An 18,194-nucleotide genomic window follows, 5' to 3' on the forward strand; every position below is an offset into this window, starting at 1 on the left:
TGGAGGTGTCTGATATAGATGTCTGTATGGTTGACTGGAGGTGTCTGATATAGATGTCTGTATGGTCGACTGGAGGTGTCTGATATAGATGTCTGTATGGTTGACTGGAGGTGTCTGATATAGATGCCTGTATGGTCAACTGGATGTGTCTGATATAGATGTCTGTATGGTTGACTGGAGGTGTCTGATATAGATGTCTGTATGGTCAACTGGAGGTGTCTGATATAGATGTCTGTATGGTTGACTGAAGGTGTCTGATATAGATGCCTGTATGGTTGACTGGTGGTGTCTGATATAGATGTCTGTATAGTCAACTGGAGGTGTCTGATATAGATGTCTGTATTGTTGACTGGAGGTGTCTGATATAGATGTCTGTATGGTTGACTGGAGGTGTCTGATATAGATGTCTGTATGGTCGACTGGAGGTGTCTGATATAGATGTCTGTATGGTCAACTGGAGGTGTCTGATATAGATGTCTGTATGGTTGACTGGAGGTGTCTGATATAGATGTCTGTATGGTCAACTGGATGTGTCTGATATAGATGTCTGTATGGTTGACTGAAGGTGTCTGATATAGATGCCTGTATGGTTGACTGGTGGTGTCTGATATAGATGTCTGTATAGTCAACTGGAGGTGTCTGATATAGATGTCTGTATGGTTGACTGGAGGTGTCTGATATAGATGTCTGTATGGTTGACTGGAGGTGTCTGATATGGATGTCTGTATTGTTGACTGGTGGTGTCTGATATAGATGCCTGTATGGTTGACTGGTGGTGTCTGATATAGATGTCTGTATAGTCAACTGGAGGTGTCTGATATAGATGTCTGTAAGGTTGACTGGAGGTGTCTGATATAGATGTCTGTATGGTTGACTGGAGGTGTCTGATATAGATGTCTGTATGGTTGACTGGAGGTGTCTGATATAGATGTCTGTATGGTCAACTGGAGTAGTCTGATATAGATGTCTGTATGGTTGACTGGAGGTGTCTGATATAGATGCCTGTATGGTCAACTGGATGTGTCTGATATAGATGTCTGTATGGTTGACTGGAGGTGTCTGATATAGATGTCTGTATGGTCAACTGGATGTGTCTGATATAGATGTCTGTATGGTTGACTGAAGGTGTCTGATATAGATGCCTGTATGGTTGACTGGTGGTGTCTGATATAGATGTCTGTATGGTTGACTGAAGGTGTCTGATATAGATGTCTGTATGGTTGACTGGAGGTGTCTGATATAGATGTCTGTATTGTTGACTGGTGGTGTCTGATATAGACGCCTGTATGGTTGACTGGAGGTGTCTGATATAGATGTCTGTATAGTCAACTGGAGGTGTCTGATATAGATGTCTGTATGGTTGACTGGAGGTGTCTGATATAGATGTCTGTATGGTTGACTGGAGGTGTCTGATATAGATGTCTGTATAGTCAACTGGAGGTGTCTGATATAGATGTCTGTATGGTCGACTGGAGGTGTCTGATATAGATGTCTGTATGGTCGACTGGAGGTGTCTGTGATTGCCTGTATGTCCGTCCGACGGTGTCGGAGATACAAATCTGAATGGCCCGGTTGAGATGTTTGTTAGAGGTCTGTAGGACCAGCTTGGGTTGTCTGAGATAAAGACGTCTGGACTCCTGCGTGTGTAAGTAACTCTCTATGGGGCTGTGTGAAACAATAAACTGCACTTACTGAATATGGTTAAAAGGCCACCTTTTTCTCCACATGGAACTAGCAAGGTTCTGTGACGGCGTAGCGTGTCCTTGCAAGGGGAGGGTTGCATGTACGTGTGCTGGATCAGCATCGGCTCGCTACACGCTAACAAGCTTTACACCATACCATGGGCAGTTCACACACCAATTAGAAAATCTGACAGTAAACAGCACGTCTAGGGTCACGTGACATAGGTAAGTCTCCCGTCGCCGCTACACTGGATTTGCAAACACAAGGGACCGTCTCAGTTTGTTTCATTAGTATTACCCGTCATCGTGCATCTATTTATTCCTCGACATGCCATGTTGCCAGTTGTCCAGTCACATTTCTCGCTTTCTGGTCCAAAATTACTTCTTGTATGCTGCTGCAATGCAGTTATCTAGCTGTTCCTCTGGTGATGTATTCTCTGAATCAGAATTGATGGCGTGTCGAATGTGGCTGAGGCTCACTATGATCTCATTATCATCATTGATATTGTAAATATGCTATCCTTTTTGAGACAGTCCCTGAATCACAATGGCTTCCATGAAATATATCACTTCAGTAACAAGTTATTTTGTTCTGAAACAAACAAGGCTAAGCCTGGGCGCGACTTTGTGTGAGAGAGTATATATATATAGACGACAACGTGCCCGTCATCACACCCCAACATGGACGTCACAACGTTGTTTAGCGTCGTGGTTGCTGCAGCGTCTCTCAACTGGGCCATGCTATAGTCACTGTACAGCTGGACGAGGTCGCCATCCAGAACGGTTACCCCGACTGTCGTCTCATGCCGAGATCTAACGCTACTAACCTGCAGAATGTCTGGATGTTCCAAGGGGAAAGTCTCGTCCTGAACTTTTGCCTCGATAACCCAGCCGTTGTAAGCCTGGACGACTTCATCTACTCAAATGATGGGTGGCAAGACGATGTGCTCGTCTCCATTGACAACGAGCCTCTGGGTGAGGTGAAGACCCACGACACCTCCTTTGAGGGTGAACTGTGGAACACATTCTCGGGCACTGGACCCCTAGGGGAGCAGGTAACCCTGGAGGAGGGGTTGCACACCCTGAAAGTGTCCGTCACACAGGCAGATAAGTGGGGCGTTGAACTCGACGCCCTGGTTTTGAGGGTGCAGCAAGACGTGGACAGCGACATTGACAACATGCAATGTGATGGCGACTACCCCACGCCGGCCGCTCCAGACTACCCTTGTGCCCCAGAGGATGACGCCCCCATCAAAAGTAAGTCCAGGATAGCACTAACCCTATACTAGTCAAACAGTTCCCCTCACCCTCGGTGACTTCGCGCTTACATAAACGTCGCTATAATACAGAAGTTGTACATCGACAGAACCTACCGACATCAATTTTTATCTGCCACTCAAAGAGGACCTAGTCTTCAGACTGTGTTTATCATGTAAACAAAAGACTTGTGGCAGTCCAAGCATCAAGGTTTAACAAGATCACTTACATTTGGCTACAACAGCCATATACATCTTCATTATTTTTGGATTCCGGGTACAAACCCGAAACGAAGAACGTCCCCAGTTGAAGAATACCCTCAGTTCAGTAGTATTTCCCTGTTCATTTATGCAACTGAGTTCCTCAATACCCCAGAGTTGAGTAATACCCGGAGCCGAGGAACACCCTTAGTTGAAGAATACCCCCAGTTGAAGAATACCCCTAGTTGAGGAACACACCCCAGTTGAGGAACACACCATAGTTGAAAAATACCACTAGTTGAGAAATACCCCTAGTTGAGGAATACCCCTAGTTCAGGAATACCCCTAGTTCAGGAATACCCCTAGTTGAAGAATACCCCTAGTTGAGGAATACCCTCAGTTGAGGAATACCCCTAACTGAGGAATACCCCTTGTTGAGGAATACCCCTATTTGAGGAATACCCTTTGTTGAGGAATACCCCTAGTTGAGGAACGCTCCCTAGTTCAGGAACACACTCCAGTTCAGGAACACACCCTAGTAGACCCCCCCCCCTAGTTGAGGAATACTCATATTTAAGGAATACCCCTAGTTGAGGAACACTCATTAGTTGAGGAACACAATCCAGTTGAGGAACCCTCCCTAGCTGAAGAATACCCCTAGGAATCGAGGAACACTCCATAGTTCAGGAACATACTCCAGTTGGAGAAAAGACACTAGTTGAGGAATACCCCTAGTAGAGGAACACACACTAGTTGACGAATGCCCCTAGTTGAGGAACACACCCTAATTGAGGAACACTCCCTAGTTGAGGAACACACGTTAGTTGAGGAATACCCCTAGTTGAGGAACACTCTCTAGTTGAGGAACACACAATAGTTGAGGAATACCCCTAGTTGAGGACTACCCCCAGTTGAGGAACACACCCTAGTTGAGGAACATCCACTAGTTGGGGAATACCCCTAGTTGAGGAACACATCCTAATTGAGGAACACTCCCTAGTTGAGGAACACGCCCTATTTGAGGAACACACACTAGTTGAGGAATACCCCTAGTTGAGGAACACACCCTAGATGAGGAACACTCCCTAGTTGAGGAACACGCCCTATTTGAGGAACACACACTAGTTGAGGAATACCCCTAGTTGAGGAACACACCCTAGATGAGGAACGCTCCCTAGTTGAGGAACACTCCCTAGTTGAGGAACACACCTTAGTTGAGGAACACACCTTAGTTGAGGAACACACCCTAGTTGAGGAACACACACTAGTTGAGGAATACCCCTAGTTGAGGAACACACCCTAGTTGAGGAACACACACTAGTTGAGGAATACCCCTAGTTGAGGAACACTCCCTAGTTGAGGAACACTCCCTAGTTGAGGAACACACCCTAGTTGAGGAATACCCCTAGTTGAGGAACACACCCTAGTTGAGGAACACCCCTAGTTGAGGAATACCCCTAGTTGAGGAACACACCCTAGTTGAGGAACACTCCCTAGTTGAGGAACACACCCTAGATGAGGAACACTCCCTAGTTGAGGAACACACCCTAGTTGAGGAACACACCCTAGTTGAGGAACACACCATAGTTGAGGAACACTCCCAAGTTGAGGAACACACCCTAGTTGAGGAACACTCCCTAGTTGAGGAGAACACCCCAGTTGAGGAACACACCCTAGTTGAGGAACACTCCCAAGTTGAGGAATACACACTTGTTGAGGAACACACCCTAGTTGAGGAACACACCCAAGTGGAGGAATACCCTAGTTGAGGAACACACACTTAGTTGAGGAACACACCCAAGTTGAGGAACACACCACCTAGTTAGAGGAACACTGGTGAGGAGCCTAGTTGAGGAACACTCCCAGTTGAGGAACACACCTAGTTGAGGAACACCCTAGTTGAGGGAATACACACTTGTTGAGGAACACACCCTAGTTGAGGAACACACCCAAGTGGAGGAATACCCTAGTTGAGGAACACACCCTAGTTGAGGAACACTCCCAAGTTGAGGAACACACCCTAGTTGAGGAACACACCCTAGTTGAGGAACACATCCCAAGTTGAGGAACACTCCCTAGTTGAGGAACGCACCCTAGTTGAGGAACACAGACTAGTTGAGGAATACCCCTAGTTGAGGAACACACCCTAGTTTAGGAACACTCACTAGTTGAGGAACACACCCTAGTTGAGGAATACCCCTAGTTGAGGAACACACCCTAGTTGAGGAACACGCCCTAGATGAGGAATACCCCTAGTTGAGGAACACACCCTAGTTGAGGAACACTCCCTAGTTGAGGAACACACCCTAGATGAGGAACACTCCCTAGTTGAGGAACACACCCTAGTTGAGGAATACCCCTAGTTGAGGAACACACCCTAGTTGAGGAATACCCCTAGTTGAGGAATACCCCTAGTTGAGGAATACACCCTAGTTGAGGAACACTCCCTGGTTGAGGAACACACCCTATATGAGGAACACTCCCTAGTTGAGGAACACACCCTAGTTGAGCAACACAGCCTAGTTGAGGAACACACCATAGTTGAGGAAGACTCCCAAGTTGAGGAACACACCCTAGTTGAGGAACACTCCCTAGTTGAGGAACACTCCCCAGTTGAGGAACACACCCTAGTTGAGGAACACACCCTAGTTGAGGAACACACCCTAGTTGAGGAACACACCCTAGTTGAGGAACACACCATAGTTGAGGAAGACTCCCAAGTTGAGGAACACACCCTAGTTGAGGAACACTCCCTAGTTGAGGAACACACCCTAGTTGAGGAACACACCCTAGTTGAGGAACACACCCTAGTTGAGGAACACCCTAGTTGAGGAACACACCCTAGTTGAGGAACACTCCCTAGTTGAGGAACACTCCCTAGTTGAGGAACACACCCTAGTTGAGGAACACACCCTAGTTTAGGAACACACCCTAGTTGAGGAACACACCCTAGTTGAGGAACACATCCTAGTTTAGGAACACTCCCAATTTGAGGAACACACCCTAGTTGAGGAACACTCCTTAGTTGAGGAACACTCCCTAGTTGAGGAACACACCCTAGTTCAGGAACACTCCTAAGTTGAGGAATACACACTTGTTGACGAACACACCCTAGTTGAGGAACACACCCAAGTTGAGGAATACCCCTAGTTGAGGAACACACCCTAGTTGAGGAACACTCCCAAGTTGAGGAATACACACTTGTTGAGGAACACACCCTAGTTGAGGAACACACCCAAGTTGAGGAATACCCCTAGTTGAGGAACACACCCTTGTTGAGGAACACACGCTAGTTGATGAATACCCCTAGTTGAGGAACACACCCTAGTTGAGGAATACCCCTAGTTGAGGAACACACCCTATTGAGGAAGACTCCCTAGTTGAGGAACACACGCTAGTTGAGGAATACCCCTAGTTGAGGAACTCTCTTTAGTTGAGGAACACACAATAGTTGAGGAATACCCCTAGTTGAGGACTACCCCCAGTTGAGGAACACACCCTAGTTGAGGAACACCTACTAGTTGGGGAATACCCCTAGTTGAGGAACACATCCTAATTGAGGAACACTCCCTAGTTGAGGAACACAACCTAGTTGAGGAACACTCCCAAGTTGAGGAATACACACTTGTTGAGGAACACACCCTAGTTGAGGAACACACACAAGTTGAGGAATACCCCTAGTTGAGGAACACACCCTTGTTGAGGAACACACGCTAGTTGATGAATACCCCTAGTTGAGGAACACACACTAGTTGAGGAATACCCCTAGTTGAGGAACACACCCTAATTGAGGAACACTCCCTAGTTGAGGAACACACGCTAGTTGAGGAATACCCCTAGTTGAGGAACACTTTCTAGTTGAGGAACACACAATATTTGAGGAATACCCCTAGTTGAGGAACACACGCTAGTTGATGAATACCCCTAGTTGAGGAACACCCACTAGTTGGGGAATACCCCTAGTTGAGGAACACATCCTAATTGAGGAACACTCCCTAGTTGAGGAACACGCCCTATTTGAGGAACACACACTAGTTGAGGAATACCCCTAGTTGAGGAACACACCCTAGATGAGGAACGCTCCCTAGTTGAGGAACACACCCTAGTTGAGGAACACTCCCTAGTTGAGGAACACTCCCTAGTTGAGGAAAACCCCTAGTTGAGGAACACTCCCAAGTTGAGGAATACACACAAGTTGAGGAATACCCACTTGTTGACGAACACATCCTAGTTGAGGAACACACACAAGTGGAGGAATACCCCTAGTTGAGGAACACAGCCTAGTTGAGGAACACAGGCTAGTTGATGAATACCCCTAGTTGAGGAACACACACTAGTTGACGAATACCCGTAGTTGAGGAACACACACCATTTGAGGAATACCCCTAGATGAGGAACACACCAGTTGAGGAATACCCCTAGTTGAGGAACACACCCTAGTTGAGGAACACTCCCTAGTTGAGGAATACCCCTAGTTGAGGAACACTCCCTAGTTGAGGAACACACCCTAGTTGAGGAACACTCCCAAGTTGAGGAATACACACTTGTTGAGGAACACACCCTAGTTGAGGAACACACACAAGTTGAGGAATACCCCTAGTTGAGGAACACTCCCTAGTTGAGGAACACTCCCTTGTTGAGGAATACCCCAGTTGAGGAACACTCCCCTAGTTGAGGAACACACCCTAGTTGAGGAACACTCCTAAGTTGAGGAATACACACTTGTTGGAGGAACACACCCCTAGTTGAGGAACAAACACAAGTTGAGGAATACCCCCTAGTTGAGGAACACACCCTAGTTGAGGAACACACACGTTGAGGAATACCCCTAGTTGAGGAATACCCACTTGTTGAGGAACACTCCCAGTTGAGGAACACACACCAAGTTAGGGAACACTCCCTAGTTGAGGAATACCCCTAGTTGAGGAACACACCCTAGTTGAGGAATACCCCTAGTTGACGAATACCCACTAGTTGAGGAACACTCCCTAGTTGAGGAACACACACTAGTTAAGGAACACGCCCTAGTTGAGGAATACCCCTAGTTGAGGAACACTCCCTAGTTGAGGAACACACCCTAGTTGAGGAACACACCCTAGTTGAGGAACACACACAAGTTGAGGAATACCCCTAGTTGAGGAACACTCCCTAGTTGAGGAACACACACTAGTTGAGGAACAAACACAAGTTGAGGAATACCCCTAGTTGAGGAACACACCCAAGTTGAAGAACACACACAAGTTGAGGAATACCCCTAGTTGAGGAATACCCACTTGTTGAGGAACACTCCCCAGTTGAGGAACACACACTAGTTAAGGAACACTCCCTAGTTGAGGAATACCCCTAGTTGAGGAACACACCCTAGTTGAGGAATACCCCTAGTTGAGGAATACCCACTAGTTGAGGAACACTCCCTAGTTGAGGAACACACACTAGTTAAGGAACACGCCCTAGTTGAGGAATACCCCTAATTGAGGAACACTCCCTAGTTGAGGAACACGCCCTATTTGAGGAACACACACTAGTTGAGGAATACCCCTAGTTGAGGAACACACCCTAGATGAGGAACGCTCCCTAGTTGAGGAACACACCCTAGTTGAGGAACACTCCCTAGTTGAGGAACACTCCCTAGTTGAGGAAAACCCCTAGTTGAGGAACACTCCCAAGTTGAGGAATACACACAAGTTGAGGAATACCCACTTGTTGACGAACACATCCTAGTTGAGGAACACACACAAGTGGAGGAATACCCCTAGTTGAGGAACACAGCCTAGTTGAGGAACACAGGCTAGTTGATGAATACCCCTAGTTGAGGAACACACACTAGTTGACGAATACCCGTAGTTGAGGAACACACACCATTTGAGGAATAACCCTAGATGAGGAACACACTAGTTGAGGAATACCCCTAGTTGAGGAACACACCCTAGTTGAGGAACACTCCCTAGTTGAGGAATACCCCTAGTTGAGGAACACTCCCTAGTTGAGGAACACACCCTAGTTGAGGAACACTCCCAAGTTGAGGAATACACACTTGTTGAGGAACACACCCTAGTTGAGGAACACACACAAGTTGAGGAATACCCCTAGTTGAGGAACACACCCTAGTTGAGGAACACTCCCTTGTTGAGGAATACCCCTAGTTGAGGAACACTCCCTAGTTGAGGAACACACCCTAGTTGAGGAACACTCCCAAGTTGAGGAATACACACTTGTTGAGGAACACACCCTAGTTGAGGAACAAACACAAGTTGAGGATTACCCCTAGTTGAGGAACACACCCTAGTTGAGGAACACACACAAGTTGAGGAATACCCCTAGTTGAGGAATACCCACTTGTTGAGGAACACTCCCCAGTTGAGGAACACACACTAGTTAAGGAACACTCCCTAGTTGAGGAATACCCCTAGTTGAGGAACACACCCTAGTTGAGGAATACCCCTAGTTGACGAATACCCACTAGTTGAGGAACACTCCCTAGTTGAGGAACACACACTAGTTAAGGAACACGCCCTAGTTGAGGAATACCCCTAGTTGAGGAACACTCCCTAGTTGAGGAACACACCCTAGTTGAGGAACACACCCTAGTTGAGGAACACACACAAGTTGAGGAATACCCCTAGTTGAGGAACACTCCCTAGTTGAGGAACACACACTAGTTGAGGAACAAACACAAGTTGAGGAATACCCCTAGTTGAGGAACACACCCAAGTTGAAGAACACACACAAGTTGAGGAATACCCCTAGTTGAGGAATACCCACTTGTTGAGGAACACTCCCCAGTTGAGGAACACACACTAGTTAAGGAACACTCCCTAGTTGAGGAATACCCCTAGTTGAGGAACACACCCTAGTTGAGGAATACCCCTAGTTGAGGAATACCCACTAGTTGAGGAACACTCCCTAGTTGAGGAACACACACTAGTTAAGGAACACGCCCTAGTTGAGCAATACCCCTAGTTGAGGAACACTCCCTAGTTGAGGAACACACCCTAGTTGAGGAACACACCCTAGTTGAGGAGCACACCCTAGTTGAGGAACACACACAAGTTGAGGAATACCCCTAGTTGAGGAACACTCCCTAGTTGAGGAACACAGACTAGTTGAGGAATACCCCTAGTTGAGGAACACTCCCTAGTTGAGGAACACACCCTAGTTGAGGAACTCTCCCTAGTTGAGGAACACTCCCTAGTTGAGGAAAACCCCTAGTTGAGGAACACTCCCAAGTTGAGGAATACACACAAGTTGAGGAATACCCACTTGTTGACGAACACATCCTAGTTGAGGAACACACACAAGTTGAGGAATACCCCTAGTTGAGGAACACAGCCTAGTTGAGGAACACAGGCTAGTTGATGAATACCCCTAGTTGAGGAACACACCCTAGTTGAGGAACACTCCCAAGTTGAGGAATACACACTTGTTGAGGAACACACCCTAGTTGAGGAACACACACAAGTTGAGGAATACCCCTAGTTGAGGAACACACCCTAGTTGAGGAACACTCCCTTGTTGAGGAATACCCCTAGTTGAGGAACACTCCCTAGTTGAGGAACACACCCTAGTTGAGGAACACTCCCAAGTTGAGGAATACACACTTGTTGAGGAACACACCCTAGTTGAGGAACACACACAAGTTGAGGAATACCCCTAGTTGAGGAACGAACCCTAGTTGAGGAACACACACAAGTTGAGGAATACCCCTAGTTGAGGAATACCCACTTGTTGAGGAACACTCCCTAGTTGAGGAACACACTAGTTAAGGAACACTCCCTAGTTGAGGAATACCTAGTTGAGGAACACACCCTAGTTGAGGAATACCCCTAGTTGAGGAATACCCATTAGTTGAGGAACACTCCCTAGTTGAGGAACACACACTAGTTAAGGAACACGCCCTAGTTGAGGAATACCCCTAGTTGAGGAACACTCCCTAGTTGAGGAACACACCCTAGTTGAGGAACACACCCTAGTTGAGGAACACACCCTAGTTGAGGAACACACACAAGTTGAGGAATACCCCTAGTTGAGGAACACTCCCTAGTTGAGGAACACACACTAGTTGAGGAATACCCCTAGTTGAGGAACACTCCCTAGTTGAGGAACACACCCTAGTTTAGGAACACTTCCTAGTTGAGGAACACTCCCTAGTTGAGGAACACTCCCTAGTTGAGGAATACCCCTAGTTGAGGAACACTCCCTAGTTGAGGAACACACCCTAGTTGAGGAACACTCCCAAGTTGAGGAATACACACTTGTTGAGGAACACACCCTAGTTGAGGAACACACACAAGTTGAGGAATACCCCTAGTTGAGGAACACACCCTAGTTGAGGAACACACCCATAGTTGAGGAATACCCCTAGTTGAGGAATACCCACTTGTTGAGGAACACTCCTAGTTGAGGAACACACACTAGTTAAGGAACACTCCCTAGTTGAGGAATACCCCTAGTTGAGGAACACACCCTAGTTGAGGAATACCCCTAGTTGAGGAATACCCACTAGTTGAGGAACACTCCCTAGTTGAGGAACACACACTAGTTAAGGAACACTCCCTAGTTGAGGAATACCCCTAGTTGAGGAACACTCCCTAGTTGAGGAACACACCCTAGTTGAGGAACACACCCTAGTTGAGGAACACACCCTAGTTGAGGAACACACACAAGTTGAGGAATACCCCTAGTTGAGGAACACTCCCTAGTTGAGGAACACACTAGTTGAGGAATACCCCTAGTTGAGGAACACTCCCTAATTGAGGAACACACCCTAGTTGAGGAACACTCCCAAGTTGAGGAATACACACAAGTTGAGGAATACCCGTCGTTGAGGAACACTCCCTAGTTGAGAAACACACCCTAGTTGAGTAATACACACAAGTTGAGGAATACCCACTTGTTGAGGAACACATCCTAGTTGAGGAACACACCCTAGTTGAGGAATACCCCTAGTTGAGGAATACCCCTAGTTGACGAACACACCCTAGTTGAGGAACACTCCCTAGTTGAGGAATACACACTTGTTGAGGAACACTCCCAAGTTGAGGAACACAGACAAATTGAGGAACACACGCTAGTTGATGAATACCCGTAGTTGAGGAACACACACTAGTTGAGGAATACCCCTAGTTGAGGAACACACCCTAATTGAGGAACACTCCCTAGTTGAGGAACACACGCTAGTTGAGGAATACCCCTAATTGAGGAACACTCTCTAGTTGAGGAACACACCCTAGTTTAGGAATACACACAAGTTGAGGAATACACCCTAGTTGAGGAACACTCCCTTGTTGAGGAACACACCCTAGTTGAGGAACACTCCCAAGTTCAGGAATACACACAAGTTGAGGAATACCCACTTGTTGAGGAACACATCCTAGTTGAGGAATACACACTTGTTGAGGAACACTCCCAAGTTGAGGAACACAGACAAGTTGAGGAACACACGCTAGTTGATGAATACCCGTAGTTGAGGAACACACACTAGTTGAGGAATACCCCTAGTTGAGGAACACACCCTAATTGAGGAACACTCCCTAGTTGAGGAACACACGCTAGTTGAGGAATACCCCTAGTTGAGGAACACTCTCTAGTTGAGGAACACACCCTAGTTTAGGAATACACACAAGTTGAGGAATACACCCTAGTTGAGGAACACTCCCTAGTTGAGGAACACACCCTAGTTGAGGAACACTCCCAAGTTCAGGAATACACACAAGTTGAGGAATACCCACTTGTTGAGGAACACACCCTAGTTGAGGAACACACACAATTTGAGGAATACCCCTAGTTGAGGAACACACCCTAGTTGAGGAACACAGGCTAGTTGATGAATACCCCTAGTTGAGGAACACACACTAGTTGAGGAATACCCCTAGTTGAGGAACACACACTATTTGAGGAATACCCCTAGATGAGGAACACACTAGTTGAGGAATACCCCTAGTTGAGGAACACTCCCTAGTTGAGGAACACACCCTAGTTGAGAAACACTCCCAAGTTGAGGAATACACACTTGTTGAGGAACACACCCTAGTTGAGGAACACACACAAGTTGAGGAATACCCCTAGTTGAGGAACACACCCTAGTTGAGGAACACACGCTAGTTGATGAATACCCCTAGTTGAGGAACACACACTAGTTGAGGAATACCCCTAGTTGAGGAACACACCCTAATTGAGGAACACTCCCTAGTTGAGGAACACACGCTAGTTGAGGAATACCCCTAGTTGAGGAACACTCTCTAGTTGAGGAACACACAATAGTTGAGGAATACCCCTAGTTGAGGAACACACACTAGTTGAGGAATACCCCTAGTTGAGGAATACCCACTAGTTGAGGAACACTCCCTAGTTGAGGAACACACACTAGTTAAGGAACACTCCCTAGTTGAGGAATACCCCTAGTTGAGGAACACTCCCTAGTTGAGGAACACACCCTAGTTGAGGAACACACCCTAGTTGAGGAACACACCCTAGTTGAGGAACACACACAAGTTGAGGAATACCCCTAGTTGAGGAACACTCCCTAGTTGAGGAACACACACTAGTTGAGGAACACCCCTAGTTGAGGAACACTCCCTAATTGAGGAACACACCCTAGTTGAGGAACACTCCCAAGTTGAGGAATACACACAAGTTGAGGAATACCCGTCGTTGAGGAACACTCCCTAGTTGAGAAACACACCCTAGTTGAGTAATACACACAAGTTGAGGAATACCCACTTGTTGAGGAACACATCCTAGTTGAGGAACACACCCTAGTTGAGGAATACCCCTAGTTGAGGAATACCCCTAGTTGACGAACACACCCTAGTTGAGGAACACTCCCTAGTTGAGGAATACACACTTGTTGAGGAACACTCCCAAGTTGAGGAACACAGACAAGTTGAGGAACACACGCTAGTTGATGAATACCCGTAGTTGAGGAACACACACTAGTTGAGGAACACCCCCTAGTTGAGGAACACACCCCAATTGAGGAACACTCCCTAGTTGAGGAACACACGCTAGTTGAGGAATAACCCTAGTTGAAGAACACTCTCTCAGTTGAGGAACACACCCTAGTTTAGGAATACACACAAGTTGAGGAATACACCCTGTTGAGGAACACTCCCAGTTGAGGAACACACCCTAGTTGAGGAACACTCCCAAGTTCAGGAATACACACAAAGTTGAGGAATACCCACTTGTTGAGGAAAACACATCCTACTTGAGGAACACACACAATTTGAGGAATACCCCTAGTTGAGGAACACACCCTAGTTGAGGAACACAGGCTGGTTGATGAATACCCCTAGTTGAGGAACACACACTAGTTGAGGAATACCCTAGTTGAGGAACACACACTATTTGAGGAATACCCCTAGATGAGGAACACACTAGTTGAGGAATACCCCTAGTTGAGGAACACTCCCTAGTTGAGGAACACACCCTAGTTGAGAAACACTCCCAAGTTGAGGAATACACACTTGTTGAGGAACACACCCTAGTTGAGGAACACACACAAGTTGAGGAATACCCCTAGTTGAGGAACACACCCTAGTTGAGGAACACACGCTAGTTGATGAATACCCCTAGTTGAGGAACACACACTAGTTGAGGAATACCCCTAGTTGAGGAACACACCCTAATTGAGGAACACTCCCTAGTTGAGGAACACACGCTAGTTGAGGAATACCCCTAGTTGAGGAACACTCTCTAGTTGAGGAACACACAATAGTTGAGGAATACCCCTAGTTGAGGACTACCCTAGTTGAGGAACACACCCTAGTTGAGGAACACCCACTAGTTGAGGAATACCCCTAGTTGAGGAACACATCCTAATTGAGGAACACTCCCTAGTTGAGGAACACGCCCTATTTGAGGAACACACACTAGTTGAGGAATACCCCTAGTTGAGGAACACACCCTAGATGAGGAACGCTGCCTAGTTGAGGAACACACCCTTGTTGAGGAACACACACTAGTTGAGGAATACCCCTAGTTGAGGAACACACCCTAGATGAGGAACGCTCCCTAGTTGAGGAACACTCCCTAGTTGAGGAACACACCTTATTTGAGGAACACACCCTAATTGAGGAACACACCCTAGTTGAGGAACACTCCCAAGTTGAGGAATACACACAAGTTGAGGAATACACACTTGTTGAGGAACACATCCTAGTTGAGGAAGACACACAAGTTGAGGAATACCCCTAGTTGAGGAACACACCCTAGTTGAGGAACACAGGCTAGTTGATGAATACCCCTAGTTGAGGAACACACACTAGTTGAGGAATACCCCTAGTTGAGGAACACACACTATTTGAGGAATACCCCTAGATGAGGAACACACTAGTTGAGGAATACCCCTAGTTGAGGAATACCCCTAGTTGAGGAACACACATTAGTTGAGGAATACCCCTAGTTGAGGAATACCCCTAGTTGAGGAATACCCCGTATTTCAGTAATACCCCGTTTCAATAATAACTGCTCACTTGATTGTGATTTTCAGTACGCAGATAGGGACAGTTGGAATCTCGTTAGTCCATTCATGAGCATCACTGATTAGATGACGAGGCATTTGGCGACCTCAAGAGAGTCATAGTTACTCCAGCCGTTTATCCGTGCTTGCTTTCTTCACTTCAACATTCAGAGCACTGGGCAGAAATAACGTTGCGTAAGCACCCATCGGCTGCCATCGCAATGCTTTAATTAGACAGTCGGATTGCCCTGGTCCCTGCCAGTTCTGAGTTGTGGTAGATCAGTGGTAATCTCCAACTTCAGTGGCCTGCTCTAGATGAGAGGTAATCTGTCTCTGGTCAGTGGTAACAACCAAAATCAATCGTCTGTCCAAGATCAGTGGTAACCGCCAATATCAATCGTCTGGCGCAGATAAGTGGTAACCATCGAAATCAATCGTCTGTCCATGGTCAGTGGTAATCGCCAAAATCAGTCGTGTGTCCATAGTCAGTGGTAGCCACCAAAATCAATAGCCTGTCCCATGTCAGTAACACCTCTTTGTTCCTTTGTTCCTATTGCGGCGGTGCCCTTTTGATATGGCAACTCCTATTTCAATCATAGGCTCGTCACGTTTCAGGGATGCCTGCCTCGACGCCAGTTCAGACCAGAGATCGGGAAGCGTCCAGTCAGACTGATAGTCCAGCCACAGACACCGCTAGTGGTAGAGTCACAGACACCGCTAGTGGTAGAGTCACAGACACCGCTAGTGGTAGAGTCACAGATGAGAATGGTGGATTAGTCACGGATAAAACTGGTGTGTACGTCACCAGTGGTGGATTAGTCACCGACGACAACTATGGGTACGTTACCGACAAGATTGGTGGGTACGTCACAGACAATAATGGCAGATACGTCACAGACAATAATGGCGGGTACGTCACAGACAATAATGGCGGGTACGTCACAGACAATAATGGCAGATACGTCACAGACAATAATGGCGGGTACGTCACAGACAATAATGGCGGGTATGTCACCGACAAGATTGGTGGGTACGTCACAGACAATAACGGCATGTACGTCACCGACGGTAATGGCGGGTACGTTACAGACTCTCCATCGACTGGAAACTATTACCCGTCTTCTGACAAAACATCGCGGCGTGACAATCCAGGAACAAGCCAACCTCAAAGTTCTGCTTCACCGTCTCCTGACAGTGTGACGTCATCAGACAACACTAAAAGGAACACGTCCGTGGTGTTCAGTGGATCCGAGGGCGAGGACATCACAATCCAGCGCGCCGATAAACCCTTCTGCTCGGGGGGACTGGCCAACTACGACATCGTGTCCAGCCGAGGCTCTCTGATGACAATCGCCTACAGCCAGGTGATCACAACCACCCTTACTGTACACACAAGTCTTGGCCTAACAACAGACAACCCTTCCGTGCTGTTGTCGGACAACTCCGCCTATATCCAGGCCTTCCCGGGCAGGAGCAATGTCATGAGGGTGAGTGTAGGCCGGGAGGAAGCAGTCCCGTGTTCAGCTATCCAGCTGTCAGCAGTAGACGTCAACGGCAACATGACGTCCCGGATGTTGTTGAGGGACGACGGTGGTATTCTACTGTTCCCCCAGGGAGACGCTGCCCACCAGGCCGTGTACTACCCGACACAGGCGCACTTGGCCAGTGGGAGTCCTGTACTAAACCTGGCTTCGGTGGGCATAAACGGAAACGGTAGTGATTTTGATATGACCCTCCAGACGGAGTTCGGAACCAGTAGGTTAGCTGTTGCCATGGGAACAGTTTCTACAACCATTAGCTTCTTCGGGACCCCTATTGGCGACGTAAGTCGCCTGAGTTCCCTGGTTCTGCCGTGTCTGAACCAGGAACAGCTCACCAGTGCTTTCGTGTCGGCAGACAACACGGAGTTTGTGTCCATGTTTGATCCATGGCAATCGTTCACTGGCAGGAACATCACGCTCCTCACCACACTGGACTTGTCGCTGTAAACAGGACAGATGAAGAACACAGAACAAAGTTGTAATTGAAGTAAGAGGAGCATTTCATTTGGACATGATCAAACCATGTACGCCGAAATATAGCTTGCTGATCATTCCCTTGCAATAAAGTGTTCTTGTCGTTTTTTCGCAACAAGTCGTTTTCTCGCTTTTCATATTTCATGGTCTCAAATTTTAGCCAGGCTTCCAGTGGTAACAAGGTACCCTTGTTAACAAATCGATACATTCTAGCCAGGCTCCAGTTGTGACCAGGTACCCTTGTTAACAAATCGATACATTCTAGCCAGGTTCCAGTTGTGACCAGGTACCCTTGTTAACAAATCGATACATTCTAGCCAGGCTTCAGTTGTGACTAGGTACCCTTGTTAACAAATCGATACATTCTAGCCACGTTCCAGTTGTGACCAGGTACCCTTGTTAACAAATCGATACATTCCAGCCAAGTTCCAGTTGTGACCAGGTACCCTTGTTAACAAATCGATATATTCCAGCCAGGTTCCAGTTGTGACCAGGTACCCTTGTTAACAAATCGATACATTCTAGCCAGGTTCCAGTTGTGACTAGGTACCCTTGTTAACAAATCGATACATTCTAGCCA

This window comes from Haliotis rubra, unplaced genomic scaffold (assembly GCF_003918875.1).
Source record: "Haliotis rubra isolate DU_JTF1 unplaced genomic scaffold, ASM391887v1 Scf1298, whole genome shotgun sequence".
Lineage (NCBI taxonomy): Eukaryota > Metazoa > Mollusca > Gastropoda > Lepetellida > Haliotidae > Haliotis > Haliotis rubra.